Below are 27,315 nucleotides of genomic sequence, written 5' to 3'. Positions count from 1 at the left end.
GGTTCGATATTCCGAAAGTTCGCTATTCCAAAGGTTCGTTAATCCGAAACACACAAATCCCCTACACCTAGAGGTTCGTTAATCCGAAAATGAAAAAGGGTTCGTTAATCCGAACATTTGTGCCGTTATTCCGAAGGTTCGTTATTCCGCAGATTTGTTAATCCGAAAATGAAATTAGGAAAAACGAACCTTCGGAATAACGAAACTTCGGACTGAAGAGCCTTCGGAATAACGAACCTTCGGAATAACGAGCTGTAACCGTGAAAAGACTGGTAACGACAGAACAGGTTCCTATAGATTAGCTTACCCGTGTACTTCGAATCGCATTCGACAACGAACAAGTAAACACTTTGTACCTTATCATATTTAGATTAGATTTTTTTTTGTAACCGACTGAGGTGGTTGTAAATATTCATTCTTTCTTGTCTACAAAGTTTTTGTATTGATACTATGTATGTAGAGCAAGCTGTTTACTCTTCATAAATACTAAAACGTATTGGTTACTATCAGTCCGATCGTTTTTAATCCATCGTATGCCGAAGAAGAAAAAATCGCAATGTTCTGGCACCAAGCAGTCGCCAAATGATCTTCTCTTTTACTAGAATCGCTTCGAAGTTGTTGAAGATAAAAGAAAAACATTATTTACCTTTATGATCCTCTTCAACTTTTATTTGTGAGTTACAGTCTATTATGGATCCAGCAGCAAGGATTATGTCTTACCTGGAAAGAATCAATTTTCCAACAACTCTTTTTTTTTTTACGAGAACCTTAAAAAAGCACACGTTTCTCCAAACAAACATTAAGTATACTCCTAAAGCCATCGAATAAGGCTAGACAAGATATCAGCAGATAGTATAGTATCTGCTTGGAGACTATGAAAAAAAGCTACAACAAAACAATAAAAATACTATTCATAATTATAATGTGGACTACTTTGTTGTGTTCATATATGGATTACTGTGGCGTATTTGTTCTATATACTAATTGGAATTAAATGGACTTTTACTTGGTAGACCGCAATTGCGTTGGCAAATTCAAACATCTGCGCTGTCATTGACGTTTGCACTGCGATCGTATCGGACAAGTGGTCACCTTTCCCGCTACAGTGCATGCATATGATATGCGTACCGCTGAGATCTAAAAGAGGGCGGTTTATATAGTACTATGGAGTCGTATAAAACCAATGGGCACTTTGGTGGATACTATTGGGCTGAAGGCAGTTATTGAATTTACGCCCGTAATTTTGAGCAATCAGAATCAAGGATTTCTCAAATGAAGTATATTGAGTCAATTGCAGACGTAGGGCATCCTCTTCGCTGAATATTTCCCCATGTTGCCTTCCTTACGTCTTCCACCCGTTTTTCCAACGAGCGTGAAACTTTCAATGTCCCTTCGTCGGCTCTTTAAACAAAGCAATCGAGACAACAGTGCCGACCACGATGATCAGAATTCTTTGAAAAGGCGCATGTTCGTACATGGCAGTGTCTGGCCCGCTAACAGACAACACCGTCACGATCCACAATTAGAGCCGAAAAACTATCCCACCGTTGCCGCCAAAATTGGTCTGATGTTTCTAAATGCGGGCGGGAAAAACGCGTTACGCCTCTCGTGTTTCCGCGAAGATCATGACCACTCAGAGAGGGGCGCCACTGCCGAGAAAGGGTTACGTGCACTATGGGCGAATTAAAGGTGGGGTTAAGAGAGAGATCGATATCTGTCGCCTTACCTTCATCCTAACCCGCCAGGACTTCTTCTCTTTGTTCTAATTTCATTTTTGTGTTTACCGTGATAAACTGGACGGATCGAAGCTCTCGAAAGCCCGGCAGCGACTGTACGAGGCATGTTACCGTCCATATAGACATTCCTAGTTTTAGCAGGTGGAAGATCATGTAATGCCTGCCACTACGACGCGCCTATGTATTAACATACAACGCTGTTCCTACTAGCCCACCCCATCTTCCTCTCTCGCTTTAACGTAGTTATCGTGTTCCTTGTCTGTTTCCCTAGTATCACTTCGTTTTGCCCTCCGAGAAGAGGTGATGGAAGGAACCCACGATGCGTTCCTTCATGATGACATTACGATTTGCTGCGGCTGGATTCGTCGACTATCACTTTAGTTTGCTCGTTTATTATGGTCTCTTACTTCTTGCAGAGATCTAAAAGCTCCCTAGTACCGAGTTGGGCTTCATTGTCTCACACACACACACACACACACACACACACATATATATATATATATATATATATATATATATATATATACGTATATATATACTGAAAGAACTATATATATATATATATATATACATATATATATACTGAAAGAACTATATATATATATATATATATATACATAAACCAGCATCATGGGACAATGGAAGGTCTGCAAACGGAAGTGTGGAATTCCATACGGTTCTACGCGAGTTTACGGCTTATAGATGCAAACCGATACATTTACTGCTCAAGCGTCGAAAGTAATGCAATTGGAATACAGCAATTCGTTTATCTCTAATTCCCCGTGGGCTGAATAACGATATTCCGAGTTGTTGTTGATGAAGGAAGAGAGAAATTGAAATCGCAAGGTGATCGATCTAAGAGATCTTCATCTCAGGCGAGGGGAAAAAAACGCGACATCTGATGATATTTTGATGATACCTCTCATGTTGGGAAGGGTGCAAAAACAAACGTCCATGTCTGCAAAGAAGAGCTGAATTTCAGTCTCTTTCCAAAACAGACTACTGAAAGGGCTTATTTTTCACTACAGAAACAGGAGTTCTATATTTATTGTAATTAATATCCGGCCATACCCTCCGTTTCTAAAAATATCTTTTCAGCCACATGCGATAACATATTATGGTACTTGCAAGAAATGTGGACATTAATTTTGATATTATTACTCGAGAGGAGGAAGGAGATAAAAAAGTATTCGTTTTTACGAATTAATTCCCATTTCTGTTTATAAATCACTAGATTAGATGCTTGAATAACGAAAACGTCCATATTATAGTGCCTGCTTCACAATAATTTAACGCCAGTGGGCAGTAGTGAGTAACACTTTACGAAGAATAAAAACTTTTATTTTAGTTTCTTTAATGACGTATTGGAATTCAACATGCTATAGCTATAAAGTATGTCCTATACGTATAGGGGAAATTTGCTTCTTCGTCATTGAAATGGCCCTCAACAGATCATTCGATAATTACTCCCTTCCCATTATTACTTCTAATCCCTTACCTCTCTTCCAGATCTTTTCAGTCCCATAATACCAGAAGGTTTTACAGTAAAATTCTACGCATACTCACATTACTTAATTCTTATGTCGTCATGTAATTTTAAACTCCAACTTTGTTGGCACACTTGCCGGACTTGACAGCTACTAGCCCAAACTGATAATGTTTTTCAAGCAGTTATCATAAACACAGTTTCTTAGAACTCAGACTTTGGCTCCGTACCAGTTGATTTCTCGTTCCCTTGCTTTTATCTTTTTATTTATTTATTTATCTATTTATTTATTTATTTATTTATTTATTTATTCATCTATTTATTATTTATTTGTTTATCTATTTATTCATTTATTCATTCATTTATCTATTTACTTGTTTATTTATTTTCTTACTTATTTATTCATGTATGTATATATGTACGTTGTATGTATGCATGCATGTATGTATGTATGCATGCATGTATGTATGTTTGTTTGGATGTATGTATCCATATATTTGGTTACTTATTTATTTGTTTATTTATCTATTCATGTATTTATCTATTCATTTCATGCCCTTTCTACACTCAGATCGAGTGGTAAAGGGCATTATTAGAAAATCCTATTATCATTATTTGTTTATTTATTTATTTATTTATTCATTTATTTATTCATTTATTTATTCATTTATTTACCTATCTTTTAGTTTGCTTATGTATTTATTTATTAATTCAAATATTTATTTCATTTTTGGGGGCGGTGGGCATAAAAAGTGAGAGGGGCCTTTAAATCAGGGAATAATCAGTCCCATTCAACGCTCACCAATCAACATGCAAACTCAAAACGCGATTCTTGCCGGTATCCCGTTTTGTAATAGAAATCCTGAGCACAGCGTGAAAAAGGTGCATGACAGCCCCTAACAGCTGTTTCAACAATTCCACCGACAATAATAGGAGTAATCGCAAGGAGAATAAAAAAGTACATTAGCTTGAAATTCGAGTGTATATCATGTTCGGCAAACAGAGATTGTTTACTGGCACCGAATCGCGAATAAGAACTCGTATGCGCTGCTGATGTCTAAATCAACACAACTTTCATCAAAAGGGGTCGCCATTCATCCAGCAGCTCTTTCTATCTCTCCTCTCTCCCTCCCTCTCTCCCCCTCTCTCCCTCCCTGCCCCCCCCCCCCTCCACTATCCGCCACTCTCTTTCTCTAGTTAAATACAACTACTTTGGGACTAGCCCGCACGGCCTGTGGGAGAAGGTGGCCGCAGCTGCACTGGGCAAACAGCGGCTGACTAGAAATAATCATGGTGAGGTGAAAAATGGGAAAATATAGGTCAGGTGGGGAAAAAGTCACGGAATCTATAGGATAATGGTCAGTTAAAAAGTTCAGGAGGGGATGTAAATAATAATAGTGCGGTAGATAGCATGGATACATTGTAGATAGAAATGGACGGCAAATAGAAAATTGATAGATAGAAGTAGGGAGGGATAAATTTATGTAGCTAGTACCTAAGATGGATACATCGTAACATGTATGCATAGATACATTACATAGGTAGAACTATAAATACATAAATACACATAGAAACATTCATACACGTATGATTACACATAATCGATTCAATTAAACTTAATTCGATTGCTGATTATACTAGTTATGATTTTTGCTGGAAGAAGAATGCGATGAAAAGACGGAATCTATCACAGCTTCAAACCAAATGGTGCATCATGGTAAGTCGGTTGACATCTTTGACGATTACACTGATACTCGACGTGACTACTGGAATGAAATTAAAATTTTTGAGTTACATATTCGATATACTTTTCATATCTAAGGTTACACATGCGCCAGCATGACAACTTTCTTCAGTGATGTCGATGTAGTTGTAGGAATGGAGAAAACTGCGTTTTGCTGACTTGAAGAAAAGGTAGAGAGAAATTATTCTTATCATGCCCATGATCTCACAGTCGATTAGTTTATCAGGAGAGCCGTCATTACTGGGGGTTTTTTTATCCTCGTGTAATATCGTACAACTGTAGTTACATGGCACACTCTGTCCTGGTGAGGAACTAGTGGGCTAGCTTATCTCTTCCGTGAGCTTTGGAAAAATGATCGACCGCTCCCAAACGGTGTGTAATGCTCAGTCGCCCTTTCAAAACTGTCATGATATGAGCGTAGGATGGAACAAGGTCAAAATGGTTAATGTCCCTTTAACGTGGTGCAGTTTCGGAAGCTATCCAAAGGCTCCCCGAGATGGCGAAAGGGGGAAAGCAATGTCTCGTATTTCAGTGGATGATTACCAGTCTCGAGCGTGCCTGTGAATTTTGACATCCAGACGGTTTAAAAATTTAAGGGGGCGAAATAGAAAAGAAGGTGAAAGGTCTTATCCGATCTCCGGTTTCCACCGCGAGCAGGTAGAAATCCAACGGCAGGACGAGGTGCTGTTTCTTTGTGAATGTCACAGATTGACTCGGCGATGGACTTATTTGGCAGATATTTGTTTGTCGACCGTGGGCAGGAGAGGTAACGGATTAAAAAAAAAAAAAAAAAAAAAAAAAAAAAACACAACAAGGTTCGCATGCCCGGCAATTTAGTGATTTCTCAAACTCAAATGTTTGAATTATGTACACAGTTTTGCTTGAAATTGACACGGTTGATACAGAGCGTATTTTTTTTTCTCTCTTGTGTCTTCATAATCTTAAACCAGGGTAAAAAAAACGACGGAAAACGCTGGAGAAGCATCTGAAATGTGATTTTCGTCAATGTTTCAAAACCCGGCATCTTATCAATGGATATAGTCTAGAATTTTGCACGGATTATTTGTTTCACATCTCAGTATTTCATGAAAGAAGAGTGTTTGTGCACTTACTTTGACACTTTTTTTTAATCATTGATGTGATGTGCATGACAAATAAAACGACAGTGATTTCGACCTTTTTACCACTTGATGAGTACAGAGTAAACCTCGTAATTATAGTACTTCATAAAAAAAACTTCCGTGGAAACCTCCCAACTGGACACACTCCTCTAAGTTGATTGAATAACACGGCAGTTGAAGTAGGCTCTACCAAATACAATTTAAGCGCACAAGCAAAGACATACACAAACATTGTGCGCAGCGAAAGGAATACTTTCCGTATCTTTCACTGACATAACGCCCTCTACGATAGATTCTAACAATATGAGCTCATGCAACCATATCTTCAAACGTATACTGCAGTATAGAAGCCTTGAGCCGTGTTTTTACGAGTTGTTTTTTTTTCTGCAGTTTTTTTTTGTATAATGAGCATTCGCGTTCATGCTTGTGTTAATGGTTTTGTGTTATATCGTTTGTACTGTGTGTGTGTGTGTGTGTGTGTGTGTGTATGTGCTGTGATTTCTCTTGTTGCGTCAGAAAAAAAAACAGGTGGTGTCCCTATATATTGGTGATTAAAATAACACTAATCAACACATCGCAATGCCTGCCTTTCCAGTATTCTTGATATGTTTTAAGGGTTTTAGCCATCATAGGCATATAATGTCTTTGCATTAAAAAAAGTTATTTTACACATGAAGTGCTTTTACGACCTCTCAATTTTATCACTGTGGACTAGAGTACAATATATTCTTTACCTGCGCCTACAAGTGTTACACCCATTGCTACATTTCGTACACAACGTAAACGTTAGTGAACACATTTTATATTGTATCGCACTGGTTACATGTTAAAACTCTTGCGTATTTCGAGCAGCAGTTGCAATTTTAAAGTTTCTACTATTTTGTTTCCCCTCCCTTTCCCCTCAGATATCGGCAGCTAATCATCTCGTATGGTTCGAATATACTATTCACACTTATCTACAAGCATTCAAGCCCAGGTGAGTACAATACATAGGCCTAGAGGTTTAAAGGAATAATACTTGTCATTGTATGTCGTTTGATACTTGCAGTCACTTATCACGGACTGTTATCCTCATTTGAAAAAAAAAAGTTTGAGTCTCTAAACCCTCTTCGCGAGTGAGCAGTTCTAAAATATACGCAGATATTTTTTATGTCTTTCCTCAGAAAAAAAAATCAATGAAATCTTTCACACATTCTTTGTATCAACATGGATTGCCTCTTCTATATCTTTTTGCGGAAAATTTATCTATTTTGGAGGAAAAGAAAACGAGTTGCTGATTTGAATGAAACCGGAAAAGAAATGCTGGAAAAAATGATTCATAGTGTGTATAAGAAATCAGCTGACAAGACGTAAATTATGAAAATTTAGAAATAAGCCTGATATTCGCGTGAACTGCATCTCACACGGTACATACAGAAATACTCACTTTTGGCACGTGAAGATTTACTGTATCTTGCGAGAGCCTTATTTAGCGTGATTTTGTCAGTGAAAAAAAAAAGAACAAAAACTGTTGATTAAGTACACCTTCTTCAAGTTGACCAGGGCCCCGTTTTATCAAAAGATAAAATCGATTTTAATTTTCCTTACCACACAGGTTGCCATAGACTTACAGTTGAAATCAACTTTATAATCAATTCTAACTCTTCATAAAACGGGGCCCAGTTGACAGAAAGAGATGACGGAAACTAAAGTACAATAATAAGGCGTTTAAAAAAAAAAGCAAAGAGTAATTGGAAGGGTAGATGCTGTCACAGTCATCTATACCATATATCACTTTCATTGGCTTGTTAAATGAATTTAGAGCTACTTGTATAACTATATAGTATGTCCAGAAAACCTCAATAAATGAAATAAGCACGTATATATATGTGAAGAGCTTGCTTCCAAAAGGCACTGACTCAATCCTTTTTCAATGGAGTTAGCGCCTTTTGGAAGCAAGCTCTTCATAATATATACACACACATAATTATCTTATTTACTGCCGTTGTGTGTGTGCGCGGGTGTGTGTGTGGGTGTAGAGAAAAGGGGGAGGGAAGAGAAAGAAAAGACAAAAAGACAGTGAGAAAATCCGTGAGAGAAGAAGGGAAGGGACATTTATGATGAAAATACATCTGATCCGTTAGAAGTAAATAATAACGTCAACTTAATTGTAACCATTATGATGGCATGTCATATCGTGTGTGTGTGTGTGTGTTTGCGTGCGTGTTGTGTATGTTTGAGTGTGTGAATGATAGCCTTAATGAGTCGCCAATACCATAGTACTCAGCACACCTCGCCTCTGTCTATAAAACGGGGGCAGGTTGAGATCTTTGCATATTTTATGTCCATGAATAATTTGAAGAGCTAAGCACCGTAGCGCCGCAACATCGCTACTCCGTCTTCATAAGATGTGAACTTAATGAGTGTAATATCTCCTCATTGGAGTAATAAATAGTGAGCTACTTAGAAGAGCCTCCACGCACTAGTTTGAAGGAGTCATGGTGAATAGAAATAAAGATATATTGGTGAATATGTAAATAACGATAAAAACAAAGACAGAAAAAGGATCTTATTTCACACATCTTAGAAACGTCACGGCTAATATTATCTCGGACGAGACAATAAGATGAAGCAAAATGCTATGGCTCGATTATTCGAACAAATGTGATGAATTATGCCATAATAAGAGCAAACAAGGAAGGGATCCAAGACACACACGCGCACGCACCCACCCACACACCCAACCACACACACACACACACACACACGCACACACACACACATAAAACCATCCCAACATAATTCCCAAAGGAAAAAGAACAGCGCATGTAAGTTTATGTATGCGAGGGATGCGTGTATGGGTGAACGCTGGTATGTGATTGGTTGGTTCATGCTTACCGAGGTTGACGGGATAGTTACCCCTGGTTCGCACTTCAGGAATTATTTGCCCCGTACACCAGCTGCCATCTACTATATTCAAGCCAGACATGGGGGGGGGGGGCAGAATTCTGTTTCCGTCTTTGCTGCGCCTCCCCCATTGAGAGTCAGTTTTTATACAACTTCTATGAAAGTCACGCTCGGCCGTGTTTCGGTTGCGGGTCAGCGTGTCGCAGCGGATACTCTTATCTGAACATTTTCCCCAAAACCTATACACTCTGTTCTGATTTCGGTTTATAACTCACATCTATTTCCCCCCCCCCCTGAGATTTTCCTTAAGAAACTAGTTTCCTTTTCCTACAGTGAGCCAACCTATACCTATTATCTGCACTGAAAAAAAAAATATATATATCTGGTTTTGTTGTGTGAATTCGTATACCTTTCTGGGAAACATTCAGTATTAAAGATGTAAATGCGCGTATTTCGGCAAAATCATCAATTTAATTAGAATGATATCAGTGCTCCTCCTCCATTGTCAATCTCGCGGATCGATTATAATGTTTGCCTGCTGTTATACCACAATGTCATACCAGATTAAAGAATCATTCTGTTACGTTGAAGTTTATTACGACCTAAGGATCCATTCTGCTTAGCTCTTATGGTAAAGGCACTGTATAAATAACCTTTTAAAAGAACGATCTGCTTGTAACAACAAGAAACGTTGAAAGGAATCAGTTTTGGGTGCCAAATTTAGATTGTTCAACCGTTAGCCTTTTTTTTTACGCCAAAAAAAAAAAATGTAGAGCTGACGAACACCACTGTGTCTTGGAGACACAGATTAATTCCTTTTTAACACGAACGAGGCATACAATTTTTTTCATATACGTAATACAATTTGGGGTAGGCCTTACCAACGTGGCCACAAGTACTAACGCACATGTTTGCACAAAACACCCCTCGTACATAAACAGATGTTAAAGATATTGGTAATTGATGTTGGCCTGCTTGAAGCCAGAACGTTGGCTTGCTCTACCAGCTCGGACAGGTAATCAGTTACGATGGGCAGTGGAGTGTGAACTTTGCAGTTTGATAATGAGGGGATCACTCCCCTCTTACCAGATCACCTCATGGTAGAATGGGGTTGTCACATATACGAACGGACTTGTTTGTAAGGCGTTTAGAAACGAGTTTCGGCCCGATTGAGTTTAATAATCATGTAAATCTGATGAAGGCCAGTTTGAACCCGCTTTTCACAATCATGTTTCTAAAACCACGTACGGCTACGGATAATCGCGGTAGTAAAAACGGTGTGACACCTACAATAGTCAAACAAAATGATTGAAGGTAGAGCTCAGGTTGACTTTGGATTCACGCCGTCCTCAGTGCGTGCATGTTTCTTACAATGTACGTTCATTCCGTGGATGAATGCCATCATTTAATGAACACTTCGTAACCTAAAACGCGTTTAGGAAAACGAGTCAGAAACATGACAATAAACGAGTACTTTCGAAAGTCTGAAGCCCCTCCAGTAATGTTTACATCTCGCCTCTAGCTTCAGACCTAAATCCCCCACCCTCCTCCCAACCTCGCGTGGCGGCTGTGGATACCCCGAGATGACGGCCAGGGGTACGCGTGTATACGCTTCAGCTACCGGGGAGCGATCACCCACCTCCAGCCCAGCTGTCCAGCTCGATTAAAATTCCAGCCAGGCGAACTCGTCAGGCCAAGCGGAACCTTACCAGCTTGCTTCGCCCAACCTTTCGGTCTCTGGACGCCCAGCATGGCGCAAACCTTGTCATTTTTTGAAACAATGAACCGGTTCAACGTGAAGAGGTTAAAGAGCAGTGTTTGGTAGAATATGCGATGGAAATGCTAAATGTGCGATGCGTTAAATAACAATCAGATGGTCTCTAATGAATATTTGATTATATGTATATAAAAACTTATCATACATATGATATGTATATAGGCATATGTGTATGTGTGATATACTTTTAAGTTAAGTTTCTTCTAAGCTCCTCCATCGATAACATTGCTTTAACATTATCCTGAATTCATTTGAAAAAGAAACAAACAAACAAACAAACAAACGAACAAAGTTGAACAGATGAGATGTCTTCAAATTCTGGAATACGTCTCCCAGATCTATAAACAAATATTTAAACTCAAACTCAAGACTATGTTCCTTCTTTCAATTATTCTGTTTTTTTCTTTTGCCTGACTAATTCAATTCTGGGCTGTGATACAATGTACATCAGACGTTCTTGCAGCGCAGTATGATAGAATTTGCATTCATTTCTGCGCTCTAAAAAAGTGTTCAGAAGCAGAGGATGCGAGCAAGCCTTACACTGTGCTATCTAAATTGGCGGGTCATCAGAATAGCGCTGCTTAATCAGTGGAGGGCTCAATATTTGACTTTTTGCTGCAGTTTCTATAAACAACGTTGTCTATCAGAATGTAAACTTTTGAATGAGACTATGCCTGTAGCGAAATAATATCTTCCACTTTGTTATTTTCATGACGAGTCTAACTATTTTTTAAAGAAGATTTTTGAAGGTTTACTACCGTCAAAAGTTAATTGTCAGTAAGGGACATTGAATTTGTACTGGTGTTACTTTTAATGTGTTTCCGGTGATTTTGCATGCAATAATTCATTTACGTGGAAAATAACCATGATTTAGCCTGTAATTGTCAGGTTGTGTGATAGAAAAAGAAAACAAAAGAAAATGTAGGTAATGAGAGAGACAAGCGAATGATGATATTTCATCATGGTTGGACAATATAGCAATATTAATCCTTTACCCATACTTTAAAGAAACCGTTACCGTCGTCTTTTTCTTATGGTTGTTTTCATGTAGGGGGAATCAGTTCATCGAAATTGTGTCACGGAAAATGTGACCCTTTAGTAGATTACATAAAACCCGAGAGTCTCGGGGACGAGTAATAGTTTGTCATGTGTAACTCAAGCCTCTGACGTATCAATAGACCGACTGCATCGCTTTTTGTCTTCCGGCGCGTAGGAGAAATGCGACCGTTTTCGACCGTGTACGGACGGAAATGACGGCTCTCATTCCACTGTGAAAACACAGCGGAATCCGAGCGGATCTCCCACAGGTTAGGTGATCGGTATCGAAATGCGGTTAAATCGATGCCAATTAGGGTGATCGATAGCGAGCTAGGGTAGCATAACAAACACACGGTGACGTGTAACCCCCTCCCCGATGGTGCAAAACTGTGTCTGCAGCGTATAATGGCGTGCAAATTGTATAAACTGACTCTCTAAATTGAAGGCTAACATCCCAGCGGCCAGGCATTCTTAATTCATTGAAGCTTCTTTCCCCTCGTTTTTTTTTCTTCGAACTTGTGACTAATCGAAACGTAAGGTGCTGAATGAATCATGGTTACGTTTACCTGAGGTCCCCCGACAGTCTCTGACTTGCGAATTCGGTGAGAAGTCTTACTCATTTTCTCGTTTGAATTTTGATATGGGTACGTTTTATGCAACAGTCGTGGTCAACAACTTTAACGAACGTAGTAACGACTTTACTACGGTCTCGTGACCGAATTGCCCCGCGATCACTTGTGTAACGACAAAACAAAAAGGAGATTGCCGGAATATTTCCTGCTGTTTACTCACCTATTAGCACCAATATAATTTACATAAATCAGCATTTGGCATCCCTTTTCTATTTTACATAGAATTGTCGCTGCATAGTGATAGAGGTATCATGGGCGGAAGGAGAGGGGAAATATGTTACCAGGCATCACAAGAATGGCAAAAAGGCGTAACAACATTGACAGCAATGACTTACTAAGTACTTACACACGGAGGTCGATTTCCGCGTTCGTCTTAGAATAATTGTTGGTTTGCGGTCAATTCGGCTAATATTCAGTTCATGACACTTGCTGAAAGTTTTTTTAATGCTTATCTTGATCTCAAGCTTGGAAGAATTTCATGTACATGTATATCATGTAACATCTGAATGCACTCGGATTTAGTTCAATCTATATCTGAAATTTGCCATGAAATTATAATTTATAGTTTTGCTGTTTGAGAATTTCCCTAGGGGCCTACATGTAAAACGTCTACTACTACTACTACTACTACTACTACTACTACTACTAGTACTAGTACTATTACTATAACTACTACTACTACTCGGCACTACTACTACTGATTCGAGGGCATGTATTAGCTTTAGCCCATGTCATGTCGAGTTCCATAAACGAAGTTGGACATCCAAACCTGTCTATCTAATGGCTCGGTCACAAATACCATTAAAGGCAGCCGATCGCCATCCCTAATGGTACGTAAACTCCGAACGACCGAAGTTTGTGCATGCAATTGCGCAATGCCAAACTCGGTGCTATATCCATAAACGTGTGGGACAATGCTGCCACTGAGACACGTGTGTGTGTGTGCATGTATGTGTACGCATCATACACAAACATTGTCACCGCGAGCTGCGGTGATTGGAGGAGAGAGGCCAGAAGACGCGTGTGTGTGTGTGTGTGTGTGCATGTGTGTGTACGCATCATACATAAATATTGTCACCGCGAGCTGCGGTGATTGGAGGAGAGAGGCCAGAAGACGCGTGGCTCTTTTGGCCTCTCTTCATGCGCATGCGCACTGAGTGTGTGCGTCCATTCGGAAGCTCACGTGGCTCGCTCGGACAGCCATTTTGGGTTAGGAGATTAGCACAGAGAGCGCTCTTGTAGCCTACGCGTTTTGTTCGCTGACCCATTGAGCCAGCGCTATTCTCATTCGGGGTCACTACATTTGATACAGAATGGGGTAGGCAGCGTGTTGCGTTCGTCTCCGTGCCGCACAAACCACTCGCCACGACTGAGTGCCTTTAAGAACTGCTGTGAACGCCGTACGAACGATTTTTAGACAATTTCTTATCTTCTTAAGAAGGCCGTACGAAACCAGCGTTCGTAGACCGTTCGTAGACCGTTCGTAAGTTTGTAGCCTAATCGATGGTCTTGTTCAAGATTTTTTTAACTTCGTACGAAATCCTCTCTTCCAAGGCGGCCGTACGAACGTCATACGAACATCGTAAGAACTACGCAAGCTTTTGTAGGGTCGAGAGACAATTCTAGAAGCCTTAAATTTTTACGATGATTGTAAGAACGCCTTAAGTCGTTCATAGAGGGCTCTCACGTCTTTTGTAAAGAATGCCTTACGAACGGAGATTCGTACGGCGTTCTTACGAACAACTCTTCGAGTTTTTAAGGCGTTCGTAAGGGACTCGTAAGGCGTAGGTACAAAAAAAAAATGTGCAAATGTTGAGTTTTAGGGGGTATAAAGCCAAACGCGCCAAGTTCAAATCCTCACTCTGTTCTAGGAGTTCGACCGAAAGCATCTCTGTTAAATATGGGACCAGAAGGGAAGGCAATCAAAGGGAAAGGGGGAAGGGGAAGAAAAGAAAGGAGGGAGATGAGGATGAAGGAGCGAGAGGGGGAAAGTTTGAGCAGCTGCAGTTGTAGTCTCCTTGGCACTGCTGCCATCTTAAAGTATAAAACTTTCAACTGTTACAGAATTGTCGACAGGACACGTCAGCGTCTTTTTAACAACCCGACAAAATATACAAACAAATCGTAAAATCTTCCTACGAATGACTTGAGAGTGCCGTGAGTTGCACGTGCGACCATCTTACGACAAAAAGAAATCGTAAGATGGCCGTAAGTCTGACGAAATAACAACTCAAGGCATTCTTACGAAGAAAGTACGAATTCTAGGGCCATTGTATAACTGAAAATCATTTCGTTTCTCTAACAGGTCTTAAGTTATTCTTGCGAATTAAACAGCGTTCGTACGAAATTCGTAAGAAGGCCGTAAGAATTTGTGCCCCATCTACGAATCTCTACGAACTCCAGAATTTGTACGAAGTCACGGTTCTTTGTGACCGTAGCTTAACATGGCTGTCCTCAGTTCATTAATGCTATCAAGGCCTGTGTCATTCTTCGGTACACGGATGAAAGTGGTTCTACTTCTTCCTCTTTTTGCAATTCCCTGAAACGTCTACAGAAGACCAGAGAAGAAAATAAAACACAGTAATGTTAGTAATCACATGAGCAGGGAGTAAATTCTACTGTTGATATTGGATGTTACACTGTTTTGGGTTATTCAGATTTAATTTTCTATAATCCTCCGTTAGAGGGATGTGAATTAATGACATCATTATCCCTGCTAATGGATATATTTCTAATATGTGCTTTCGATCACTATCATTTTTTTTTTTGCCGAAAATGTGTGAAATCTGAAATTCCATTTTTATCGTGTTTGGATGAAATTTCGAATTTATGCCTAATTTATTTCATTCCATTGAATAAGGTCAACTTTGATATACAGTTGTACTGTAAAATCATACAGGCATAAAGAGACTAATGCAAAATGCATATTGGCTGGTACTGATTCATAATACCCTGATCATCACTTGACTTGCGTGTGTCCCTGTGATGTCTTTTGTTAATCATTATAAGTTATCATTAGTGACACTGAAACAAGTTATGCTTAACCTATAGGGTATGGTGCATTGCGATATATATTGATTTTTGTTTAAAATATTAGTACTTGACTATTGATTGGACAGATGATGTCACTGGCAAAATCTTGGTTTGTAAGGTTTTCTGTGGACATATCCAAGTTATCTGAAGATATAAGACATAAGAAAAACTTTTATAAAATACATAACACCTAATAATTTTGATAGTCACTTGACTACATAGGTGATGTTGAGGGTGTCATAAATCAACAAAAGTCAAAGTGCATTTTCATTGCATATCCCTTTTTAGTTACTGCAGAAAGTCATTGGGTGGCATCATTGTAGCGCCGTCTGCATTACAGCTCGGACCAGAAGTAAGAGCGTGAAAAGTTTTCAAAGACCCGCGCCGACTACCCACGACTACAACGTACCAACAAAAGAGACGCCCCCTCCTGGGCGTGTCCCTTCTTAAGTATGTGTGTATATTGTTTCTGCGTGCAAGGAGACTAGGAGAGGCGCGTTTTTGTTCGTGTGTACACGCGATTTCAATCATGCCGCATCCTCTACACGCCACTGATAAGTCTGCGGTATGATGAATCAAGGGCCGAGAGGGTCTCAGTATGTACTCCCCGGTTTTGAGGGTGCCCTATAACACATCCGGAAGTGCGGCAACAAACAAATCATCAATATCACTGATATAGTATCGAGAGCTCTGCCCTTCCCCTCCCCCTCCCCCCTCCCCCCTCCACTCCTTCATCTCCTCCGGAATCGAAATTGATCACGATGAGAGATTGCGATACCGGCCTCTCGAAGGGTGCAGTCACATCCCTATCGCTCCCTCCTTCCCTCTCTCTGTCCTTTCCCTTTACCGCCCCTCTCTCTTTTCAACTTGACATTATGACCAGATTTGGCAAATGGCATGACATAGTAGGACAAATCCCGCGCTTTGATGCCACAGCCTATCGCATAACATCTGAAATCTTAGTGGCGATTTGAGTGTCATCAACGCGCTGAGGACTTATTGCGCTGACATATCAAAGTGGTTGAGGAAAAAGACAGAAAGAAAGAGAGAAAGGGATGATTCATAGATAGATTGGTAGATAGATACATAGATAGACTGATAGATTGATAGATAGATAGATAGCGGGTAACTAAAGGGTTATCGATCTAGTATCAATGCAAGGTATACCCTGATGATTCAAACGATTCCAAGGGATCTCGATTTCTCGCCAAATCACACGCTTGTCTCAAATATCGCCAGAGTCCCACCTACGCGCACACTAACCTACTTCAAGAATCGACCCATATTAAAGTTCCGCAGCGGTACATGATGCAGTACACGCTGAACATTGTCCTTCCAGGAATATTGCCCATGCAAGCGCCTTCCCCAAGTCCGAATCAACAATCACTGAATCTAATGATATTACCGTTCGGCGCGAATTTGGCGCGAAAACAAAGCATGATGAAATTGTCTTCCACACACTGTTTAGACAGTGGAATTTCCACTGATAATAAATTCATCGCTAACCAGATTATTCCCTAGACTGTTTGGATAACTTTGCTTACATTCAATATTTCAAAAGGAAATAAGCCTTTTACATTAAATGTTTCTTTCGATTCTTTCACTTCAGGGTTTGGGAAAAAAAGTTTGCTTTTCCTTGATGTAAAGAAAGTAATGTTTAACTGACAATGTGCATGAAAATCATGTTTTATTTAGTTTCTTCTTTGTTGAAATATGAAGCTAAGCAATGTACAAAATGCAGAAAATATGAAGCTGGCCTTCATTGCAGCAAAGCCAGCGATTACAATTTATGAATCTCCAAGCGATTCGCCATCATTGTAATATGAAAGGCAGCAGTACTCAAAGGAGCATAACATGCCTTGTAAGGTTATGCTAAATGGGAATGTATGTGAGAGAAAACAGAACAGCAAACAAGTGAAGACACGATTGATTACTTCCAAACCCTTAATTGCTTTTAATATCTTTTTTATTTCACTTCTCTCTTTTTCAGATGTCCCCTTCTCTGTCGCTGGTATTTGTTCTTTTATGATCATATGTAAAACTTGGCACGATTTATTGTATATGTATAACTACAGGCTGACAAGATTTGATCTTCTACCGTATCTTGTCAGCAACATGCTCCCACAGTTTCAATTCGAATTTAGAATTTTCTTACACACTGTGTTACTTCGAGGCCGTCATCCCACTTAAGCACACTGTTTATATTGAAAGCGATCTCCTCCACTAAATCTGTACCTTGAAATGATTATGTTACTCTTTTATATACAGGTATATTATTTCTTTCATGAACCTGTATATCTCTATGATTATATCATTAGTTTGTTTAGTTTTATTTACGTTGTCATATCATAGTTGATTGTCGTTGATCTGTTACTTTTTTGTTTTATATGTTCTAGTGGACAATTAAAACGAACTGAGGTGAACTGAACTGAAAAAGATTGCCCGTTTCTCGACGCAGAATGTGACACCGTTAAATCGTCTCAAATTACCCACAAATACCCTTCCCTTCATACGGGCCCACTTAACACTTAAGAGACATTAGCACACACCCAACAACGATGGTGTTACACATGTCATGTACCCAAGGAAGAAAACATAGACAAAAAGAAAAGAAAGAAAACGAAATCAGGTTAAAGGATGTAGAAAAAGACAATAACTTTCTGCCCAACTACGACTCACACTGAAAAAGGAAAATTAATCGTGCGTGGAATGAAAAAAAAAAATCAATCCGACGCCTTAGATTTGCGCAAGTCAAGAAGTCAGTTTGAAATAGTCTGATGCAAACAATTAGCTCATAAAAGTTTACTATTGATCGATTCTGGAATCAAACTGTCAGACCTAATGTGATATAATTTAAGAATAGCATTGCCTATATGACATCGCGACTCCGAAAAAAAATGATAAAAACGCAGCATATTTTCCACTTCCTTTCTAGTCTGTGTACCCACACGTCACGGCAAGGCACTTGTCTCCTGTGCCATTATTGCATTACTGTTTCAGACAGAGTCAAAACGTCGCGCTGAATTGCATGTTTCCTCACTGTCCAATACAATGATTTGTGCCCTATATGCTCATGGTAAGGACTAAGTATCGAGCAATTGAGTTCAACTAGTGCTTGACATAACCAATTTCGCCACATTTGGTCCGTTCTATTGTGCTCTCTTAAAGCCACATTCTGTTTCCTGTGTGCGGGTAGGTGAAAATGTGCCGCATTCGGTTTTCTTGAGGACTTCGTTAGCTCTGATTTAGTCAATGCCGAACTCACAACCTTGCGGCTGATCACATTTACAGGAATGTTGTTTCGATAATATGCTGCATGTTTCTCCATTTATTGGATAGCAAGAGGCCTGCCCAAGACAAAGCGTAAGGCATAGCATAGCATTTCCAAGCCACCATCATATCAAGCAAAGGCTTATGTGAGGTCTGCTGCATTTTCCCCTCTGAAATTCCTTTTATTTGATCGTCATGGATAACAAATATCCAAGGCTTGTTCACTTTGTGTTCTGTTGTCAGTAATGTTGAAAAATAATTGTTTTGTACCGAAATGTTAAAAATGCAGAAATAAAACCAAACGAACGCGTATTTTACTTTCTCATGCTGGCGCTAGTAACGAAGAACACAGAGACTTGCACGATCACTGATTATTGTTGGACAATTTCTTCCTTGTGAATATCTTTTACCGTAGTTACATAGTATGAACAAAAAACTGACAATGTCATTAAGGTTTGGGTGTTGTTCTGGGTACTCAGTAATCTGGTGTTGTATCTTCTTCCGAGAATCAGGAAAACTCAATCATTGGATCGATTTTTTTAAAGTTTGTCAAAATGTATTATAGATTTTAACATTTTGTTTAAAAAAGAGCCGTGAAGCTAATACTAGTATTCAAACCATTACAGTGATTTTGGCATTGGAGATGCCAAAGGATTCAAAGTGATCGGTTTTTGCTGTTCTGAACAAGAAATTTAGAAAAACCTATGCTCATTGAGAGCGTGAATTAATCAGTGAATAGGTCAGCGACAAAATTGATGTGGGCATGATCCCAGAAGTATGGCTGAACTTATCGTCGGTCTACTCCCGCGCATTCAGGTTTAATTACGGGTTATGGTAGCGAACGAGAGCGGACTGTCTCCGATAGCACTACACGTTACGCTCTCTCTCTTTTATCGGTGGTCCATTAATAACTGAATCGAATTCGCCCCGCCAGCAAAATGGGCAGGGAAAATTCACCAGCTCACTTCGCGCTATCCTAACGCGTCAGGTCTAATGAGCACTGTTAAGGGGGAAAATGGGGAATAGATTACGTAGGTGAAACCGTCTCCGTTGGTTGTTTTTTTTTTTCAGTCTCTTTTTCGTCAGAAAGCAGTTCATGGCTCTGCAATGTAACACCATGTGGAAATGGCGAGACATTTTTTTTTTAACTTCGATGGACAGAATTGATGACCGTCGCATAGCCAACCCATCAAACCAAATGTCGCCTCTAACGTTGAGTAGGTGTCGGGTCGCGATGTGATCGGGTGGCTTCGGAACAGACATGTCGCTATTTATTGGAGGGCAATATTTTGGGGGAACAAATGAATGCCTGCTTATATGCAAGCACGCGTGTGCTCGCGTGCCTGCAACTTACTTCTGCAATGAATTTGGTGTTGGAAGATAATACGATCTACATTGTTTTCTTTGCTCTTGTTTTTATTTTTTTTCTCTCTCTCTCTTAGGACTCGGTTTCCTTGATGTCCTACGTCGAGATATGCTCTCAATCAACATGTATTGTTAAACAAGTTCTTGCAACCCGAAGCTCTCATTGGCACTAGGTTTTTCCCTGGCCATAATTTTCGTAAAATGAACTGTTATTCCTCTTATAAAATATTCAGGATACGTGTTGCTATCCATCACCCACCAAACAAACATCGGTTGTTACGGGTTTTTTTTCTCCTGTTCTCTAAATGACGTCACGTTCTGAAATAGCATTTCAGGAGGAAAATCTGTATATTATATCCAGCCCTGTTATGATGTCCGCTCCTCGTCTAGTCGAATTACCCCCCTCCCCTCCCCCCTCCCCCATACACACACCAGGTCATCTTCATCAGATATGAACTAATCATGAAATTGATGCATTCCCTTCATACGAGACCGGCAACGTTTACTTTGACTTGCAACAACATGCTTAAGATTTAGATACTGAACGGTCAATATTTCTACATTATGTCTGTCCTGCTGTAAAAACTTCGTGGTATTTTTCCCCAGCAACCCCACCCACTTCCCCTCCTGACCCTTCCCCCCCCCCAAAAAAAAACCCAAACAAACTAAGCAAACAACCCAACAAAACATGTCCTTATTGTATATCTTTCATCATACCCTCTCATGGCTTCTGCGAGTGTGTGTGTGTGTGTGTGTGTGTGTGTGTGTGTGGTGTGTGTGTGTGTGTGTGTGTGTGTGTGTGTGCGGTTGTGCGCGTGTGTGTATGTGTGTGGGCGTGTGTATTTGTGAGTGTCTGATTAAAGGCAGTTATTTCAATTTATGTAGAATCGCGGGGAGCCACGACTACATAATATATTATGATTACAATAGCGACTAAAATAGACGTTTACAACACTTTATCATGTCTTGATTAAACACATCACTGTGCATAGTCGCACAAGGTGTATAAAGCTGTTGTATTGGTTTTCCTCTTATGATATTGCCGCTTTAAAACAACTTGAAGAAGAAAGAAACTGGAGACATTGAGAGGAATGCAAGGGCATGGGACAAGCGATTTCGGCTCCCAACTTGAAACCTTAAATCATTTGTCATTCATCGGTGCTGTGATGCGCGAAATTGGATATAACCCCGAAAAGGTGGATTCCACCTTTAAAGAGGTGTCAAAAACTTTGCTGAGGGCTGTGAGGCTGCCAGGCGGACGGAAATGTTTGTGTACATTTTCAGCCACCGCGGTGACCTGCGGCGTATCGTGACGTTGTAGACGTCGGATGTGATTTGTCTGTCGCGAAACTCGAGTGCCCTGGCAGATGTGGAGGAGGGCGGGTTGGGAGTGGTGAAAATGTTACCATGGTTCTTCTAACGAGGCAAGTGGTAGTTGAGCGTGACATGTTCGAGGGATATCGTGGGGTTATGCAAGTCACATGTGGGAAGTGGTGGAAAGCCACGCACCTTAACACATACCCGCACACCATCACACACAAATACTAACAACAACGCAAGAACTTATTTCACTCCCCCACCTTCCGACAGTGATATGAGAACTTTACGAACTTTACTTTCGAACGTCACTTTCGTGAAGAGAAAACCAGTAGGGCATAAGCTGACCTATCACTTGGTATTCCTTGTAATTCCGCTCGAGAATCCAAAGACTACTCAGACATCACTTTCCCTGGTTATAACCAGTATATTACCTAATCATTATGGTTGCTTTTAGAATCATGTGCCGTGAGTAGTGTTAAGACAGTATGGCTTGATCTAATACCAGTTATATAAGACAATACTGCACCCCAATAAAGTAGGACGAGTTATACAATCTGCAACAGATTAACCTATCGTCTATGTACGTACTGCCGAAATATGTAAAGGAAATAAAGTCAAGGAAATTTAACGAGCTGATTGCATGTCTTATTTAGAAAATTGACAAGAGAATCATAGCGGGACCAAGGGCAAGGTTGAGTCTAACGTGTTCTTGGAATTGTTGGATGTTAATCCTTGTAATATTACATTTGTCATTCTGAGTGATTTGCTAGTAAAAAGAAAGAGCAGTCTAATGGAAGTCGGAGGCACTACCACGCGGTAAAAGAAAAAGAACAGACGGATCGATCTCTGCGCATGCGCTTGTTTGCCTAATGCGCGCTGATTTGCATCGACTGCCGAAGGTTGCTTTCATTTACCACCATATTTCATTCACTTTGTCCACACTTCGTTCGTTGGGTGCAACGCGGGGCCACTACTGCATCAAGGGAATGAAAAAAAAATTGATCGTCACGAAAGTTATTTATGACGACCTAAGTAACTCTCGCGACTTTCCGCCGACGAATATCTCACAGCTTAGATATGCAATGGTTTGTTCTCGGCATTAAAAAAAAATGCAAAAAGTTGTCAAAGTTGTGTTATTCCAATAGACCTGTTGGCCTGAAGCCGGGACAGGGTAATTATGAATGAATGGAATAACATAAAATAGGACACACGGAAACTTTCAGCTAATACATGTATATAGGTTAGAAACGTAAGGCCGTCTCCACGTTGCTGCTCTTGCACTCGAAATAAATGATTAAGACAGTTAGACGGAAACGATTTTGACGGTTTTCATGATGATTGTAACGTTATCACGTGATGAACACAAAGAAACGATTTAAGCGATCAAGACACTGAAATATAGCGTGTCCACCGAGTTCCAACTTCTAATCATCTGGTGATATTTTTCTCAGACATTGTGGAAAAAATGAGTATTCGTACAGACATGACAGCGATGTCATGTAAATTGGCAACCATTTCGTTTCTGTATGTATGTGTTTGAGTGTGCGTATATGTTTGCGTGTTAGCAAAATAGCTCATGACAAGCCTTTAGAGGTGTTCCAATGCGTGAACCCGAAAGGATCGAATTGCCACATGTGAAAAGTGAAATGAACAACAACAACAAAAGACCCACAAAAAACAACTTATCTGTCTTGTCACGAGTATAGTAAAAGCCGGAGAAGGGAAATATGTTTTGACATGAGCTTTGTTAAGGGTAACAGACGGCAAGGAGACATCTTGGCGCCACTTGGGATGTTCCATCACGTTTGCTGTATTGGTGTACTTTGGACTGCTGCTCCTCCCATTGAAAGCTTTCCACTTTCACTAATGAAATTAACTCCTCAATTTTATCCTCCATAAGCGTTGTTATATACGTCATAACTATTGTGTTCGGAGTGACGTAGGTGAAACAAGAACGTTACCTTAGAAAAGCTGCGGACAATTAAGTCTATATCCAATTACTATCCAAGTGAAGTGATTGGACGAAACAAAAAGATACATTTACAGTATTCATAAAACATTAGAATGATGATATGGTTACTATATATATATATATATATATATATATATATATATATATTTATATATTTATATATTTATATATATCCCAAATATATATCCCCAAATTTCAAAATCCTTGATTGTTGTCAAGTTTCAAGGTACTCCGTTTTTAAGAAGTGGGGGTAAAATAAAGATGAATTTATATCTTAATAGGGAGTGCTGCTACGATGTTTTTGAATTGACCTGTTGTGTTTAAAAGCCATTTCGAAGCTGATGTTCGGAAAACTGTGTTTATCTGTTTGTTGGCTTTTTCTACCTTTGGGTTTTTGGAAGTGGAATACGTCATGGTAAAGATTACAGGTTTGAAAGTTAAAAGAAAATAGAAAATAATGTATAAAGTTAATCTTTCAAAGATTTTCGTGGTGATGGATCGGATTAATGTATCTACATCAGATCCTCATCATAATTCAGTGCATGGATATTTTACACAAAAGAATATTAACGAAATGTTTCCCTCTAATATGTCTTCCGTCTACCCGATATCAATGTACTTTATTGTAATGCCACATAAGTAATGAAATATACTTAGCTAATCTAAAGAATAGCAAATGCGACTGATATGGAAATCACCTAGCAACGTACCATTAAAGGAAAATTTTTAAGTTCTCCACATAAGATATTAATCTGCTTGACGCCAAAGAGATGTAAGGGATGTTGAAATTCATGTATCGCTATATTTAAGACGAATGCGCCGAGACTGCGTTCAAGATGTATATGGCTTTTACGACTTTAATGTAGTTGCCGGCGGGCCCATTACTTTCCCGGAAATTCTAATCATATTCAATATCAAATCTTCAAGCTCACTTTGAGAGTCATATTATTGGTTATCTTACGGTAACTGAACAAAAATCGTGTAATTTGCGCAAAACTCGTGACAAAAGAGAAACAATTCTTGCTTGCAGGTTTCCTCATGGATCTGACAAAAACGCGGAGACGACGGAAAAATTACGAGAAATGTTCCTTGTCAAGTTCATTATGCAGCGTCTGGCCTCCATGAGGAAGCTGTTGTCTCTCTTGCGTAATTTCTACTTCAGAGACGGAATTTCTTTTTCTGGTCCATTTTGGGCACAAAAAGACAACCAAACAAACACACAATAAGAATATCAGAAGGACATAAAAAAAGAAAGAATAAGGCAACCTTGAACTTGATGTTAATGCATAAACGAGTCAGATTGTAGTGTTATTGCAACGATCATTTTGCTCGCTGCAAACTTCGGATGCTGTTAAAGGGATAGTATAGTATTGATTGAGGTGAGGATTGGGCTTTTAACTTTTTGTAAGATACCAAGAAACCACTTACGAGATAGTACAGATCATACCATTCTAAGAGGAATTCAAAGTTTTTTCGATGAAAATCTGTTTTGGAATAGCTGAGACATCCCAAAACAAAGTAAAACAAAGTGATCGTAATACAAGGAGGGTCCCACCTTTTATTAGGATTGCTCTGTTTTGGATATCTTGGCCATTTCAAATCCAATTTTCATCATATAAATGTTGAATTCCTCTTGGAATTACATGCTCTATCACATTTCAAAAGAGGTTTCTCATTATCTCACCAAAAAATGTTAGAAACCCGGAGTTAGATCTCAACCAAAACAATACAATCCCTTAAGTCATTTTTTATTGGGGGGTGGGGGTGGGGGGTGAGCAGTGATTACCATTATCGGAATAAGGCATGATTATGCAATAACCGTATCTCATATAAATCAGTATCTAGTCTAATGAAACATGGTTTAATGAGAAATAAAAATCCCAATTACTCTTTAGAAAATGGTCCCAAAGATTAATGTGGAAGATCATTTCCGAAAAAAAAAAATCTTTACTTCGACAGAGCACAGCTTAGTTTGATGTAACAGTCATTTTAGCCAATTATCATGCTGTCTGTATAATAACGAGGGTAACATAAGACTTCTACTTTAGTTGTTCTCTATCTTATGAAGCTATACACAATACTTCATCCTATTCCAAAGGAAAGAGATACAAAAAGAAAGAAACACAGTTTCATCAAATACTAGGCTGTGCATTGTGAACCAAACGTCCTTGCCATAAGAGAGTGGGTCTACTTGTTGTTTTTGGCGTAAATCACTTTTATGACGCATGTAGCACAGGAAAATGATTGACACATTGTTCATTGTTATTGTATCATACGATGTTCCTGCAAGTGGGTGTCGTGTTGTTGTTTGAATTACTGTGATTCTCATATAATCCGCCAGTGTTATTAAACCTCGCGAGAAACAGGTGTTTTTAACTCGCGTTGCAGGCGAGATTTTGTTTTTTCATTACATGTTTAAATTGCCTTATGCATCGAGAGTATATGAGAGAGAGATATCGATAAGCGCAAGCTAATGAAGCGTATATTGCAATGTCTTCAGTATATATTATTTATCGACTTTCAGTGAGAGTACACCCACGAGAAATGCTTTTGTGTTTGTTTGTTCGGGTTCTTTTTTTAGAGTGAAGCTGCACGCTTAGCTGTACAGAGCGTATAAAAAAAGGTAATCCAACTTTGAAGGGCTACTATTTTATAATTGTCAGCTATGGAGAGCGCAATGTTAAATGTGAGGAAAGGGGAACTCTTCTTCTTTCCATTGGTACCTAGTTATGTTGACAAATGTCATGCATGACTGAGCACATGAACTTTAAAGGCACCAAGGACAAATTGCACTATTTCCAAGTTCGTGTGTTATTGTGAAGGAACAGTGAATGTCTCATTGCATGAGTGAGATCTGTCAATGAAAGGGGTCAAATCATCAGGCCAGCCTGCACGACTGCAAGTTCATGCGTAGGATTTCTTCTAACATTTTATGATTCATAACTTTCAACACTGCCACGTTGTCGATAACTTGGTCCTTCCCATAAAGGCTAAACATTACCCATTTTTCTCTTTTCACATTTAAGACATGGTTTGTCGCTGCGAGCTATGTGTTGAATATGAACAGAGAAAATGGACTGTGTGGGTTGGCCTCGTTGGGAGTGACCAAGTTATCGGACAGGTGGCCACGTTAAAGGTTATGGACCATAAAATGTTAGGAGAAACCCTAAACACAAACCTTCAACACAAACCTGCATTCATACAGGCTGGCCTGATGATTTTACCAGTTTCATTGACCGATATCATCCATGCAGTGAGACATGCATTGTTCCTTCACAATAACACGCGAACTTGGAAAAAGTGCAATTTGTCATTGGTGCCTTTAAAGTTCATGTGCTCAGTCATGCATGACATTTGTCAACATAATTTGGTATCAATGGAAAGAGGAAGATTTATCTTTTTCTCATTGCGTTCTCCATAGCTGATAATCATAAAATAGTAGCCTTCCAAAGTTGGATTACCTTTTTTTTTTATACGCACTGTACAAGTCCGTGGAGGTAGCATGCACTGTACCATGCATGTGTGCAGTGTCGCGTGCATTCTCGGAAAGAGCCTTCAAATTGGGCATGCGTAGAATTGAACATTGCAGGTCTATATTCGTATGATGGTATTTCCTTCGTTGAGTATATGTAATACCTTTGCTTTTGCTGCTTTCTATACGAACACCTTAATGGAAGAGGGAAACATGGATGCAGCCCTAAAAGTTTGATCATAGGATCAGACTCAATGTATACAAGTCATGGAATTGCCGATTTGGTTGATTTATTTCGCAAAGTAGTGAACAAACAAGATGAGAATAACATGGCCTCGCAAGACTTCAGTTCTCTTTTTAGACCTGGACATTCTATGATTAGGCCCGTTTCATCGGGAATTATCACGAGAGTCGCGGGTTGACCTTCCCTTCCTCATACTGCAACCAAAAATCGTAACGTTAC

At 39.5% G+C, this 27,315-nt stretch overlaps 1 protein-coding gene across 2 annotated transcripts in view; it reads left to right on the top strand.

The window, feature by feature from the left end:
- LOC139743388 (cholecystokinin receptor type A-like) overlaps positions 1–27,315 on the top strand; it is a 148,849-nt gene that overhangs the window by 64,574 nt on the left and 56,960 nt on the right. For both annotated transcript variants that reach the window (XM_071653873.1, XM_071653872.1), the window contains exon 3: positions 6,993–7,063. The gene's annotated coding sequence lies outside the window, so the exon portion shown is untranslated. The remainder of the gene's footprint in view (positions 1–6,992; positions 7,064–27,315) is intronic.

Source organism: Diadema antillarum, unplaced genomic scaffold (assembly GCF_040938485.1).
Source record: "Diadema antillarum isolate AM-2024a unplaced genomic scaffold, OU_Dant_1.0 seq00001076_RagTag, whole genome shotgun sequence".
NCBI lineage: Eukaryota > Metazoa > Echinodermata > Echinoidea > Diadematoida > Diadematidae > Diadema > Diadema antillarum.
The sequence above is the reverse complement of the archived record's forward strand: the minus strand, read 5'-3'. Positions and strand labels throughout refer to the sequence as shown.